The sequence below is a fragment of the Mirounga angustirostris genome, unplaced genomic scaffold (assembly GCF_029215605.1).
Source record: "Mirounga angustirostris isolate CCGP_5_RB_7025 unplaced genomic scaffold, mMirAng1.0.hap1 SCAF_9, whole genome shotgun sequence".
Classification (NCBI taxonomy): Eukaryota; Metazoa; Chordata; class Mammalia; order Carnivora; family Phocidae; genus Mirounga; species Mirounga angustirostris.
Window position 1 is genome coordinate 74,129,482 of NW_026991717.1, and position 12,991 is coordinate 74,142,472.

The following is a 12,991-nucleotide window of genomic DNA, read 5'->3' on the forward strand; positions in this document are numbered from 1 at the left end:
TTCAATGGAGAAGGCACAGTTTTTTACACAAATGGTGTCAGAACAAACTATATGGGGGAAAAATACTTTGACTTTTCTCTCACACCATATAAAAAATTTAACCTGAAATAAATTATAGACCAAAATATAAGAGCTAAACCACAAAATTTCTAGGAAAAAACTTAGGAAAAAATTTGTGTGACCTTTGGCAAAAATTCTTTAGATAGGAACTTGAAACTTGAACATCAAAATTAACAACTTCTGCTCTTGAAAGGATATTGTTAAGATGATGCAAAGGGAAAACATAGCCTGGGAGAAGATATTTGCAAAACATATGTTCAGGAAAATTATTTGTTTTCAGAATATATAAAGAACTCTTATAATTCAATAACAAGGTGAGACAACCTGATTTTTTAAAAATAGGCAGAAGTTTTAAAGAGACCCTTCACAGAGTAAGACAGATGTTTGGGAAATAAGCACATGAAGAGATGCTTGACATCATTAGTCATTAGGAAAATATAAATTAAAACCAAATTGAGATAATACAACATTTCCACTAGGGTGGCTAATATTAAAAAGATTGTCAAAATCAAATGACAAGAGATCATGGAACAACTAAAACCCTCACACAGTGCTGGGGGTAATGCAAAAATGAGAACAGCCTCTGGGGCGCCTGGGTGGCTCAGTCGGTTAAACATCCAACTATTGATTTTGGCTCAGGTTGTGAGCTCTATAATCAAGCCCTATGTCAGGCTCCTTGCTGAGTGTGGAGCCTGCTTAAGATTCTCTCTCTCCTTCTCCCTTTCCCCTCTTCAATTGCACACTCTCTCTCTCTGAAAAGAAAAAAAAAAAAAAAAAAAAAGAGAACAGCCTCTTTAAACGACAGTCTGGCAGTTTCTTAAATAGTTAAATATATACTTACAATATGGCTCAGAAATCCCATTGCTAGGTGTTTATCCAAGAGAATTAAAAAATGTGTTCATAGAAAGACTTGTATGTATATATTCAAAATTGTCTCAATCTTGAAACTACCCAAATAGCCATTAACTATTGGTAGTTGGACAAATTTTGGCACATTCATACTATAATATTACTCAGGGATAAAAACAAGCTGCTATTGATACATGCAACAACCTGGATGAATCTCAAAAGCCAGACCTAGAAGACCACATACTCTATAATTCATTTATCTAAAACTCTAGAAGACAGAGAGCAGATCAGTGAATCCCATGGGTTGTGGGTGGGAGGAGGGTATTGACTTCAAAGAGACACAAAGGAAAGGTTTTTTTGTTTGTTTGTTTTTTAAAGATTTTATTTATTTATTTGACAGAGAGAGACAGTGAGAGAGGGAACACAAGCAGGGGCAGAGGGAGAGGGAGAAGCAGGCTTCCCTTGGAGCAGGGAGCCCGACGCAGGGCTCGATTCCAGGACCCTGAGATCATGACCTGAGCCGACGGCAGATGCTTAACGCTGAGCCACCCAGGCACCCCCAAAGGAAAGTTTTGAGTGATGATGGAAATGTTCTATATCTTGATGGTCATGGTGGTTACATGGTGATACATTTGTCAAAACGCATCAGAGCGCTGTGAATTGTGTAAGACTAACGAATCACAGACCTGTACCTCTGAAACAAATAATACATTGTATGTTACAAAAATAAAATAAAAAGAAGATAGTAGGAAGGGAAAAATGAAGGTGGGGGAAATTGAAGGGGTAGACGAACCATGAGAGACTATGGACTCTGAGAAACAAACTGAAGGTTCTAGAGGGGAGGGGCGTGGGGGGATGGGTTAGCCTGGTGATGGGTATTAAAGAGGGCATGTTCTGCATGGAGCACTGGGTGTTATACGCAAACAATGAATCATGGAACACTACATCTAAAATTAATGATGTATGGTGATTAACATAACACAATAAAATTAAGTTTAAAAAAATCTTTAAAAAAACAAACAAACAAAAAACGCATCAAACTGTCTCCTTAAAAATGGTGAATCTTTTTTTTTCTTTTCTGGGCCCTGGCCGCCTGGTGGGTTCACAGGAGGGCAGGCTGAGTGGTGCGAAGGGCACCCTAGGGGAGAGGAGGACGAGAGGCATGGTGGCAGGAGGAGGTGAGGAGTACCCTTCTTTGTCAGCCACGAGCACGTGGCCACTCTCCCACCCGCCCGAGGTCACCCATCTGAAGAGACATCAGCTGGTCCCCTGGGGCCTTCGGGCCACCTACCACTGGGTCCTCGACAAAATGGAGCTCCTGCTGCCTGAGAAATTGAGGTCCTTATACAATCACCAGGCAGGTCCCCAAACAGCTTTTTCCCCCTGGGCTCCTATTACGAAACGGGGACTGGTGTGTGTGGGATTGGCGGACACAGCCAGGCCTGCAGAGAAACTCAACTCAACCTGCTGTTGGGAGGGCCACAGGGTTTATTTGGTTAAGATACTCACTTGCAATTATTCCAAAAACCTGGAGTCTGTTTGCTGTTAATCTCTTTGTGGGGACAGCTCTTTTGTATTTGGAGATAGAACAAAGAACTAAAAGCTAAAGCAAACAGTTAAGAGTTCCTGACCGCCCGAACAATCTAGATTGTTCTAGACGTAACCACTGGGACTAAATTGATTTTTATTTGCTTATTGATAAGGTGATAATAACTGTGCTAATGTTTGGAAGGCATAAAAAAATCAAACTGTATACTGGGAGCTAATAGTTGATTCAACAGAAAAATAAACTTTGAATTTAAAAAATGGTGAATTTTATTGTATATGAGTTATGCCTCAATAAGGTTGATTAAAAGAAAATTTGCTTTTTCTGAAGAGAACTGGGGCAAGAGAGCATTCGAATCATATGCCACTGATGCAGAACAAGACGTAGCTGGGAGAAGGGCCACTGGGAGCCCGAACCATCAGAAGCTGGGGTCTTGAGGAGGACATGGCGGAGACTTGTTTCTCACTTAGGCCTCAGACTTACCAAAGCAGAAACTCTTAAATGGGCCCAGTAATCTGTGTTTATAACAAGCCCTCCAGGGGATTCTGACACATGCTCAAGTTTGAGAAGCGCAACAATGGAGGATCTGTTGGTTCCTTGCCTGTTGGTGCTGCCCTATTCCTGGCGAGCGGGGGGCAGGCAGATTAGCGAGTTTGAGAGAAGAAACTGGGCATGTGAGGTGTTTCTGGCACTTCTTTCTTTCTTTTTTTTTTTTTTTTTAAAGATTTTATTTATTTATTCATGAGAGACAGAGAGAGAGAGAGAGGCAGAGGGAGAAGCAGGCTCCCCACGGAGCAGGGAGCCCGATGCGGGACTCGATCCCAGGACACTGGGATCATGACCTGAGCCGAAGGCAGACGCTTAACCAACTGAGCCACCCAGGCGCCCTGGCACTTCTTTCTTTAGCTCCTTCTGGCTTCTCCTTCTCTGGAAACTGCCTGCCTGTGGCAAATATGCTATTTTGGCTTATTATCCCTACTATGTGGCAAGCCTGAAGGGCAGGCGCTGTCCCCAGTCAGAGAAGCTCAAAGCCTGGGACATTTAATTTAGGAAACAGTAATACGTTTATTCGCCTTTCATGCCTGTGTTCCCCAGAGCTGTATCATTAATAGTTGTTTTTCATCTCTCTGACTCCTGTGTGTATCTCTTGTTCGGTGGGGTCTGAACTTGGGCAGGGAAGAGGGACGGTATTTATTGAGCCCCCTCAGTCCCAACCTAGAGGGGAGCTGTGGCACGTTCGCCATCCTCGCATTAGGCTAATGAGGCTGTTTTGAACCTTAGTTAGCCCCCTGCTCTGTGAAGGTACTTGGGTATATGAATAAGGGATGGGAAGCCAATAAATTATTTCTGAGGTTCTGCTGTCTGGATGCCATCACCGTGTTCCTACATGGCTCCACTACCATGAATTCATTTGTTGAAACAGAGTCAAGGAAGAGAATATTATTCACCTTATAAGCTGGAGGCTCTCCGGCAGAAATTAGTAAAGAACAAGAATCGACAAAGACTCAGGTTAGTTCCTGACGTTGTCTGTTACACTCAGATGTGCTTCCCAAAGTAGTGGCTCATGTCAACTTTTGGATTCTTTATGGAAAATATATGGACTATCCTACTACCCATTCATGATCACAGATAATCAAGAGTCAGCCTCGCTTGGGAGAGATCTAAAATGCAAGACATTTCCCAAACCGGATAGAGGCAAGCAACTAGAAAACGTCTTCAACCTGATTTCTAAGTTTTATGATTGCAAACATGTACATCTCCCCTCCTATGACCATATTTTGTGATTAACTATGCAATTTCTTTTCTTTTTCTTTTTTCTTTTCTAGCCTTTGGGTCTCTAAGATTAAATTTGCTACATGTCAATAAATTCTATATTCTCAGTATTTCAACCAAACTGCCACTTCCTGAGATTAACTATTGGAGTTCAGGTGAGGACACAGCCCTAGGGAAGAAGGTAAAGTATGAAAGTAGTTAAGCATATCATTGCATATCATTGAATCTTTTGCGTATCATTGAATCTTTTCTCAGTGGATTGGTCCCCTAACTTTTTCCCTAAAATAAGATTGGGTCAGAATCAGTCATTATAGTCATTAACATGTACAACCTGGAAACAGAAATAATCTAGCAGAATGGCCCACTAGGATTCTGTGTGAGCTGGCCCAGCACTGAGGCCCACCTCAGTGGGATGAAGGTAAGTAAGAAGGCCAAAAGTGATGCAAGATTCATCAAGGGTTGACACTTAGAAAATAAGATCAGAAATTTTTTACAGTCTATCCTTGGCTTATAAACATGTTATGCTGATAGATTTCCAAAGTTTCCTTTATTCTCAGTTGTTGAGAACTTAAAAATCTTGAAAGTCATTTTTTCTTTTCTTTTTTAAATTTGTAGTTGGTATATGTTGAACCACAAATTATAATACAACCGAGAAATTATTGAAAATTAAGAACATTCAGTGAGGTGGCTAGTTTCACAAATAATTAAAAATAACTTTCCTATGGAAGAGCAATAACCAATTAGAAAAATACAGTGAGAAAACTACAATAGCAGAATTGTATAGAACTTACATGAAGAAAATAAAAAAAATTTACTCAGGAATAGAATACTTTAATAAATGAAAAGGCATGTTTCTGGATGAGAAACAAAATTTGTATAAAGTTAACAAGTTTTCCCAAATCATTTCTAGGATTCACCTATTTCAATCAAAATACCAATGTAAAACGTTAGAAAACCTAAAAATAGCAAAACTGATCCAGAATCTTTAAAAATAACACACCATGGGATCAGTCCTGGGAAGGCACCACTGGCTTTGCCTCTGGGCAGACGAGTCTGGAAAGTCTGGATGACGAGAGGCCCAAGAAAACAAATCTCCACTACGGGGAAGACCCTGGAGTCCTGTCTCTCAAGGGGCAGTGTGAGCTAGCCGCTGGAGACAATTTCTAAAAATAAAACAGAAGGTCATCTTATCTACAGAGATTGGGCCTCCCTGTAGTTCACAGGGGAATTTAATCCATAATTTGTCTGCACATTTACAATGAAATACTATATATACATTTGCAATGAAAGTACTCATTATTACAGCACTTGTAATTCAGCCAAACAAAAGAAAGAATGAGGGATAGAAGGGAAAGATAAAATTCTGGACAGGATTTCTATGCCCGTTCCAGTGTTCTAGAATTTGATGACACTGATACCTTCAGGGTAGTTTTCTTTTACTTACAGTTTCAAGGGAATTTTAAGTAATTGATTCTTTTTTTTTTTTCAAGATAAAGTGCTTTTTAAAAGGGGGAAAAATGTTTCCCTAAGGTAACCAGGCTCTGGTTGAGGGAGAGAGCAGAAGGAGGGATTAGGATAAGGGGTGTGTGTGTGTGTGTGTGTGTGTGTGTGTGTGCGTGCGCGCGCACGTGTGTGTTGATGTGACAAATAGAGTTGCTTAGATAGAATTAACTGAGTCTGAAAGCTGGGAAGTCCAAAGAAAGGTGGGGAGAGTGGCAAGGGCAGTCCCCCAGAAGAAATTTACAAAAGAAGTGAAAGAAAATTTGATTGAGATAGATAATAAATTCTTTTTAAAAAAAGCCTATTTATTTATTTATTAGAGAGAGAGAGAGAAAGAGCATGCACAAGCAGGGGGAGGAGCAGAAGGAGAGGGAGAAGTAGACTCTCTGCTGATCAGGGAGCCCAATGCAGGGCTCTATCCCAGGACCCCAGGACCATGACCCAAGCTGAAGGCAGATGCCTAACCAACTGAACCACCCAGGTGCCCCTAGATACGTAATTTCTTAAATTGTCCCTAGATGGTGTTTACTCAGAGCTGTGTCACTTCTTGATTTGGGGGACAATTCTAGAAGTTTCCAGGAGGCTGGGTAGTAGGTGCCTTGCAAATGCCCATTCATGCATATGAGAGTTCATAAGGTGAATGTTCATAACTAGGAGCAAACAAATTGATTTGTAGATCAGCTAGACCAGCTAAGTTTTTGCAATGCCAGTTCTTTGTGCCCTTGGGTATAATTTGGAGGCAAATCAGAAACTTCTAGATCCTTACGGTGCTTTGCAGCCGCTCCTGAAGTTTTGGCCTGGATTGATTTCCCCCTCTTGGTATGGGCTCAGCCAGCATCTCAGTTAAAGCACGGGGGAAAGAACTCCTGTCTTTTTACCAATTGTTCATGAATTTTCAAGTGTGCCTGTTGGCTGCTGATAGCGGAAGCTTCCTTAGACCTCCTACTGGATAATACTCTTGGACACGGTTGCTGGAGAGGCAGTAAATGAACTGAACTCCTTGTCCAGCACGTCAGATCAAAAGCAAACAGGCGGGGCTGTGCCAAGTTTAATTCACAAAATAGCCCCAAGGAAATGAATGCAAGTGTAAGCCTGACCTCTCTCTGCTAGGATAGGCAGTCCCTGACTGTTCTGTGACGACATCCACCGCAGAGCAAATAGTCCTGGAGCTGAAACTCAATTTGAGAAAAGGTAGATACGGAGAGGTCAGCACTCAGGTAGGAGCTGTCTGTCATTGCAAAGTGTCAGAGAGAACCTCAGCTGACAAGAGACCAGAAGAGACCACAGGATTCATTTCTGAATTGCAAAGAAATAAGTATGAAATGCATAGAGCTTATAGGGATTCATAATTAGCAATCAAATTCCTTTTGTACGTAGAACATTGCATTCCTCCTTGCAATGCTGTGCCTTTTGCTAGCCAAGTCTCGCAGACTGGGTTCGTTCTGAGTCACTCAAATGAGCTTCCTGAGACTTTCAGAGGAAAGCCCCAAATCCAGCTGCAAAAGGGACAAACATATTTAAGTGGAAAATTGGATTCTCCTGATAGCATCTTGCATTTCTACTTTGGCTTACTTACTTGCAAATAAAACTTTCTACAAAAATCTTAACAAAAATCTAACAATAAAGTTTTATATTTATTCCTGTGAATATCAGCAGTGGTGAAAGATCTTATCCCACAATTAATAAAGAGGAACTGTCCTGATTAATAACCTTATGTACGTACAAAGCCTCAAGCAAGTTCAGGAAGTTTTGTGATAAACACAAATGTATAAATCTAGAGCACATTTTGCTGCATTTTGGGTCCAATCTGACTTATCAGAGTCAGGGCTTTGGGACACCAGGGTGTCATTTTTATGAAGGTAAAATCATTAGCAGTGCCTTGGCATTCAGGGTGAGCATCCATTCTGATCTTTTTCCTTTTCTTCTTCTCCTCTACCTTTTGTATTATTATTCTGCCTTCTTTCTCATCCTGGGGAAGCAGGCTTCTAGTCATTCCGATGATGAGCTGATGATTGATGGGGCCTGTCCCTTCGAGGATTATTTTGTCTTCTTCCTTCCCGTCAAGTCCCTTAGGTTTCAAATATAGGCCTAGGGATAATCTCCCCGCTCCCCGTCCTTTCTCCCCTCTGAACATCTCCGGCATCTAGCTTTGTATAAGAGCTAACACAAAATCGGCACAATCACTCTGTAAAACTCTTTGGAAGTCCCTGCAAAAGCTGGTCACGTGCACGCCCCGTGGCCCAGCAGGTCTACCAAGCATGTGCGCCCAACCCAAATGTGCATGCGTGCCAGAAGAAACGCGTGTGAGCTCTCATGTCCGCGCTCTTCAGAATAGTAAAAACCCAGAACTAACCCATCATAAGTAGTCAACTAAAAATTGTAGCATATCTATAAATAAAATACAGCAATGAGAATGAACAAACTGCAACTAAGAAGGCGAATTACCTTCACAAAAATGTTGAACCAAAGAATCCACACAAAAGAGTATATACTGTATGTAGTTCAAAAATAGGCAAAACGAATTTATGGTGTTAGAAGTCAGGATAGTAGGAATGGGGGTCAGATAGTAATAGGAAGGAGACAGCACCAGGGCTTCTAAGATATTAAGATGGTCCGTTTCCTTGATCTAAGTGCTGGTTATATAATTGTGTTCACATTGTATACTTTTCCATTTGTATGTTGTATTACAATAAAATATCTTTTACTTTAAAAGAAAAAAAGTCAAATACTGAAAATCATTCTGAGATACATTCATGTTTTTTTTTTTTTAAAAATGTAACCTTTTCTGTACAAAACTTTGCAACCAAACAGCAAGCTCAGTTCTACCACAGAACCAGCTACCCTTGGCCTCTATCTTAGTAGTCACTGGTGGGGCTTTGTACCTAGCTAAAAACATTTCTAGAATTGGTAAGTGTAATACCTACAAAAATCCAACAAATAGTTGAGAGCCTCTTGTGTGCCAGGCATTGTGTCAGATACAGGGGTTAAAACAATGGACAAAACGCAGTTCTGCCCTCAGAGAACCCCTTGTCTATTCTATTTCTAGACTTCCCTACTCTCCTGCCTTACTCCACTCAGGCCACATCCCACACACTGTGCTGAGCCTACCAGGTTTTTCTACCTCTCTTTTCTCCTGTGAATATACCAGCTTTCTATTCATGGAACCATACTTTGATGGGGTTGAAATTACTGGGGCACTGAGGCAAGAAGCCAGCTGAGAACTGGATTTCAGATGTCCCTAGTCATGTACCTCCCATTTCCCAGATGTATGGATCTCCATCATTGCTACTCCTGTCCAGCTACTCATTGCTAACACTAATTGGTACCCGAAAGCTCAGTTTGGATATGTACAACTCTGAATGCTCTATTAACCTTTCAGGTCACTATATGACCAGTTAACAGACCAAAGTAATTTGAAGAATTATATCCAAGTGGCAGAAAACATTCAGCCATCATCCAGAAGTGCTCACTAGCAAATTAAGAATTTCTCAGAGATATGCTTATTGTTAGATGCTGAGTTATTCTAACTTGGTGGTTCCAAGACGGGGGCCCTTGGATCTCCAGGTAGGAACCAGATCCTTAAGTTATTTGCAGTGTGTTAAAAAGCCTCACAGAAATTGCACACTTACCCGCAGTAAGGTTTACAGGCTAGGTAAAAGGTGAATGTTTATGTGTGATTAGAAATAAATAACCTTCTATGGTGACCTCTGTGAATTGTGTAAGACTGATGACTCACAGACCTGTACCTCTGAAACAAATAACACATTATATGTTAATAAATAAAAAAAAGAAATAACCTTTGTGTCGTATACTTAGTGATTACATGTTGATTACAGGTTCTGATTGACAGTTTCCCATGACTTTGATACATGAAAATTGGTAAATAAATCAATAATTACTAAACAGGTGGAGTTTTCCTAAAAGATCAGCTTCAAAATGTGTGTGTGTGTGTGTGGGGGGGGTTCCTCTGGGGTTAATAAAATAATAAAATGTCTTCCTGATAGTGAGAAATTTGGCAACTACTGATCTAGTTTAAGATGTCTTGGCCTTCTGCAGGGCCAGCAGAGGGCGCTGGAATTAAATTATTCCCTCTTGAGCCATTCTTGTTTCAAGGGCACAAGGAACAAAGGAGAGGAAGACCAGGACCAGGACAGAGGAGGAGGGCCTCTGCAGATGGGAAAGTGACCACCCGGGGATGGCAAGTCGTCTTCATGGGAGAGCTTTTCAGCAATAGGAAACGTAACACGCAACAAGGAAAGAACAGTATTTTGGTGGCAGTTCTGTTTTTGCTATGGTCTGTATTTGCCCACAATTGTTCAGAAACAGACCATCCCCAGTGTCTGTCCATTTAGGGCATAGCTCAGTGGATAAGCCCACCTCTGACCTCCTGAAGTGTCATTGTCATCAAAGGGAGCAGAGGTCCGAACATGTTAAAACAGTGAAGTTATCTTGGCATTTCTGGTCTTCATTCCTCCCCCTCTCCTTACTCTTCTTCCAAGGGTGACCCTGGCGGAATTATTGCAGGCATTACTGAGTAGGAAAGGGAGGTTCTTTTTGGTTGGGGCTTATAAATCTCCCACTACTTCCTGCCCACAACGTAGAAGGAAGGTGCAGCCTGCTCTCCCATCCTGAAGGAGGCTCTGCCTCGAACAGTGCGGTCAGGGTAGTCTGGACTCCATTGTTCCGTTTCCTCTAAGTGACTGGTTATCTGTTCTGGAGGAACTAGCATGGGTCATCTCATTCACTGCTTTTTATAACTCCACATTCTACTGATTACTATTCTACACATTCACACTGAATTTTATTTGGGCAGTTAACCTGCTTAATTATAAGAATTCTCGTACTCATCATTTCTTCACATTTTAGATGTTCCTACAGTGTTCAAATTTGTTTACTCCAGCAGGATACTTGACTTTCAAACTGATTATATTTATTTGAACTTCTAAAAGTGTGACTTTTGGGCTTGCTTTGGCAGCAGATATACTAAAACTGGAACGTTACAGAGATTAGCGTGGCCCCTGTGCAAGGATGATATGCAGATTCATGAAGTGTTCCATATTTTTATGAGATACGCCGCCACTGGGGAGGCAATGTCCTGGATCCAAAGTCGGTGGCTTGCATTGCCAAGTTGGAAAAAGCGAAGGCTGAAGAACTGGCCACCAAACTGGGCTAAGTGGGAGCTGTTGAATTTTCTGTACATAAAAGTAATAAAAAGTTCTCTTTCTGCCAGTGTCCAAAAAAAAAAAATGTGACTTTTTAAAATAAGTACTCTGTGATTGGAATTGTAACCCTCGAGTTCTGAGTCCGCATAAGAGAACCAGAGTGGGCAAGCCCCTTGGAGGTAGTCCCGAACCGCGTCTCTGGCATCCCTAACCATAGAGATCTTCCTTACATGTGAATACTTCCAATGATGGCGTGGGGGAGGGTGCTGTAACTCACAGGGAAGAATTTCTGGTCATGTGATGTTAAATAGAAATCTGTTTCTTTGACTTGTCCAACAATTCATCATAGATGCAAGTTCTCCATTGTCTAAATATTTGAAAACCACTATCCAATTTTCCCTCTAATTTTCTCTTTCTTGAAGACTCAACATCTCAAGATCTTAAATAATGTCTCATATGGCACGAAGTTTTTTTCTCTCCTTTGTCATCATGATCGAAACCTGGTGATAAAGGTTTGCTTTTTACGGTGAGATATTTGTTGAGCTCAGGGAAGATTTTGTGGATTTTTTCTGTCACGCAGAGGGGTGTGCACGGTGACTTTGCTGACATCACTCCTGATACCAAATGTAGGGGGTTTTCCCACACCACTTCTCCGGTTCTTTGACACCAACTGGGTGTCCAACAATTCAATCCAATTTTGAAACTCTCCAAAATTAGCACAGACCTCACAGATCAAGGGCTCAGCCCCACAAGACTGCCCACCTCAAACATAAGCTCCAAATGGGGTGCCCGGACTACTCACCCTTCTGTCTGGCTGACAACAAATTTGGGGGTTCTCGTGACTGCCCCCCAGGTTTGCTAATTTGCTATAATGACTCATAGAACTCAGGAACATACTTTACTTAGTGTTTGACAGTTTATTATGAAGGATACAACTGGAGAACAGCCAAATGGAAGAGATACACAGGGCAAAATATGGGGGTGGAAAGGTGCTGAGCTTCTAAGCCCTCTCTGGGCACGCCCACCTCCCAGCATATTAATGTGTTGACCAACCCCGAAGCTCTCTGAATCTCTGTTTAAGGGTTGTTATAACCCAATCTCCAGCTTCCCACAGCTCCCCAGAGATTGGGGTGGGCTGGGGCTGGGGCTGAAAGTTCCTGTGCTCTAATCACTGTGTTTGGGCTTTCTAGTGACCAGTCCCCATTCTGAAACTATCTAGGGGCCTTAACCCTGAGTCACTGCATTGGTATGAACTCAGGTGTAATGAAAAGGGGCTCATTGTAAATGACAAAAGACACTCCTCTATCACTCAGGAAATTCCAAGGGTTTAGGAGCTCTGTGTCAAGAACCAGGGACAAATACCCAATATATTTTTTATTACACTACAGCAAGGTAGCCTGTAATCTTGACATTAAGGTATCCCTTTGAAAATGAAATTAGGAAAGCCAAACATGCAGTGAATCAGATTGGTTCCCAACCTTTAACGAATAATCTGAGAATGTGTGATGGGTATTTTCCAAGCACTTGAGCTCAAAAAATGTTAACCTGGGTTTGGTCCCTGGAATATATGTCAATAATTGCTGGCCTAAACCTGTAACCTTATCAATGTATATGACTGGATTGAAAAAACCCCAAAAGACCCTTGCTTTTAAAGAATGTATATAGTTATCCTATGAGACAAAAAGCATATATGTGTGTATGGCCGAGTTTGTTCAGCACAGGTATGGGAGAGAAAAAACCCTGGATCTGAAATGAGCATTTGAATTATCCTAGAGGTGTTCTCCATTGTGGGGCAGGGATGACTCATCAGACCTCTGTATGGTTGGATGAAATCTTTCTCATGAGTCTCCATTTCACTGTGGTCTGCTTCCATGCTTCCCAAGCAAGGCACTGATTGTGAGCCCGTTGTTTAGGTTCCTTGATTCTAAGAAAAATGCACCACAGACAGATGTGGATCATTTGGCCCCTGGAGAGGGATAGGTCAAATTGGTGAGTTAATATATTTTCATTTTCCTTCATATGTAGAAAAATGATGGTTTGCATGTCAGCCACATGCCTGGCTTCAGTAACTACTTATGGACTGCTGCCTCCTGAGTCTATC

At 41.5% G+C, this 12,991-nt stretch overlaps 2 pseudogenes; both read left to right on the top strand.

The window, feature by feature from the left end:
• The first annotated feature begins 2,071 nt into the window (after positions 1-2,071).
• LOC123862158 (mitochondrial pyruvate carrier 2-like) lies at positions 2,072-2,529 on the top strand (annotated as a pseudogene).
• An 8,162-nt stretch (positions 2,530-10,691) lies between these two features.
• Positions 10,692-10,791, top strand: LOC123862570 (U6 spliceosomal RNA; annotated as a pseudogene).
• Positions 10,792-12,991: the final 2,200 nt, after the last annotated feature.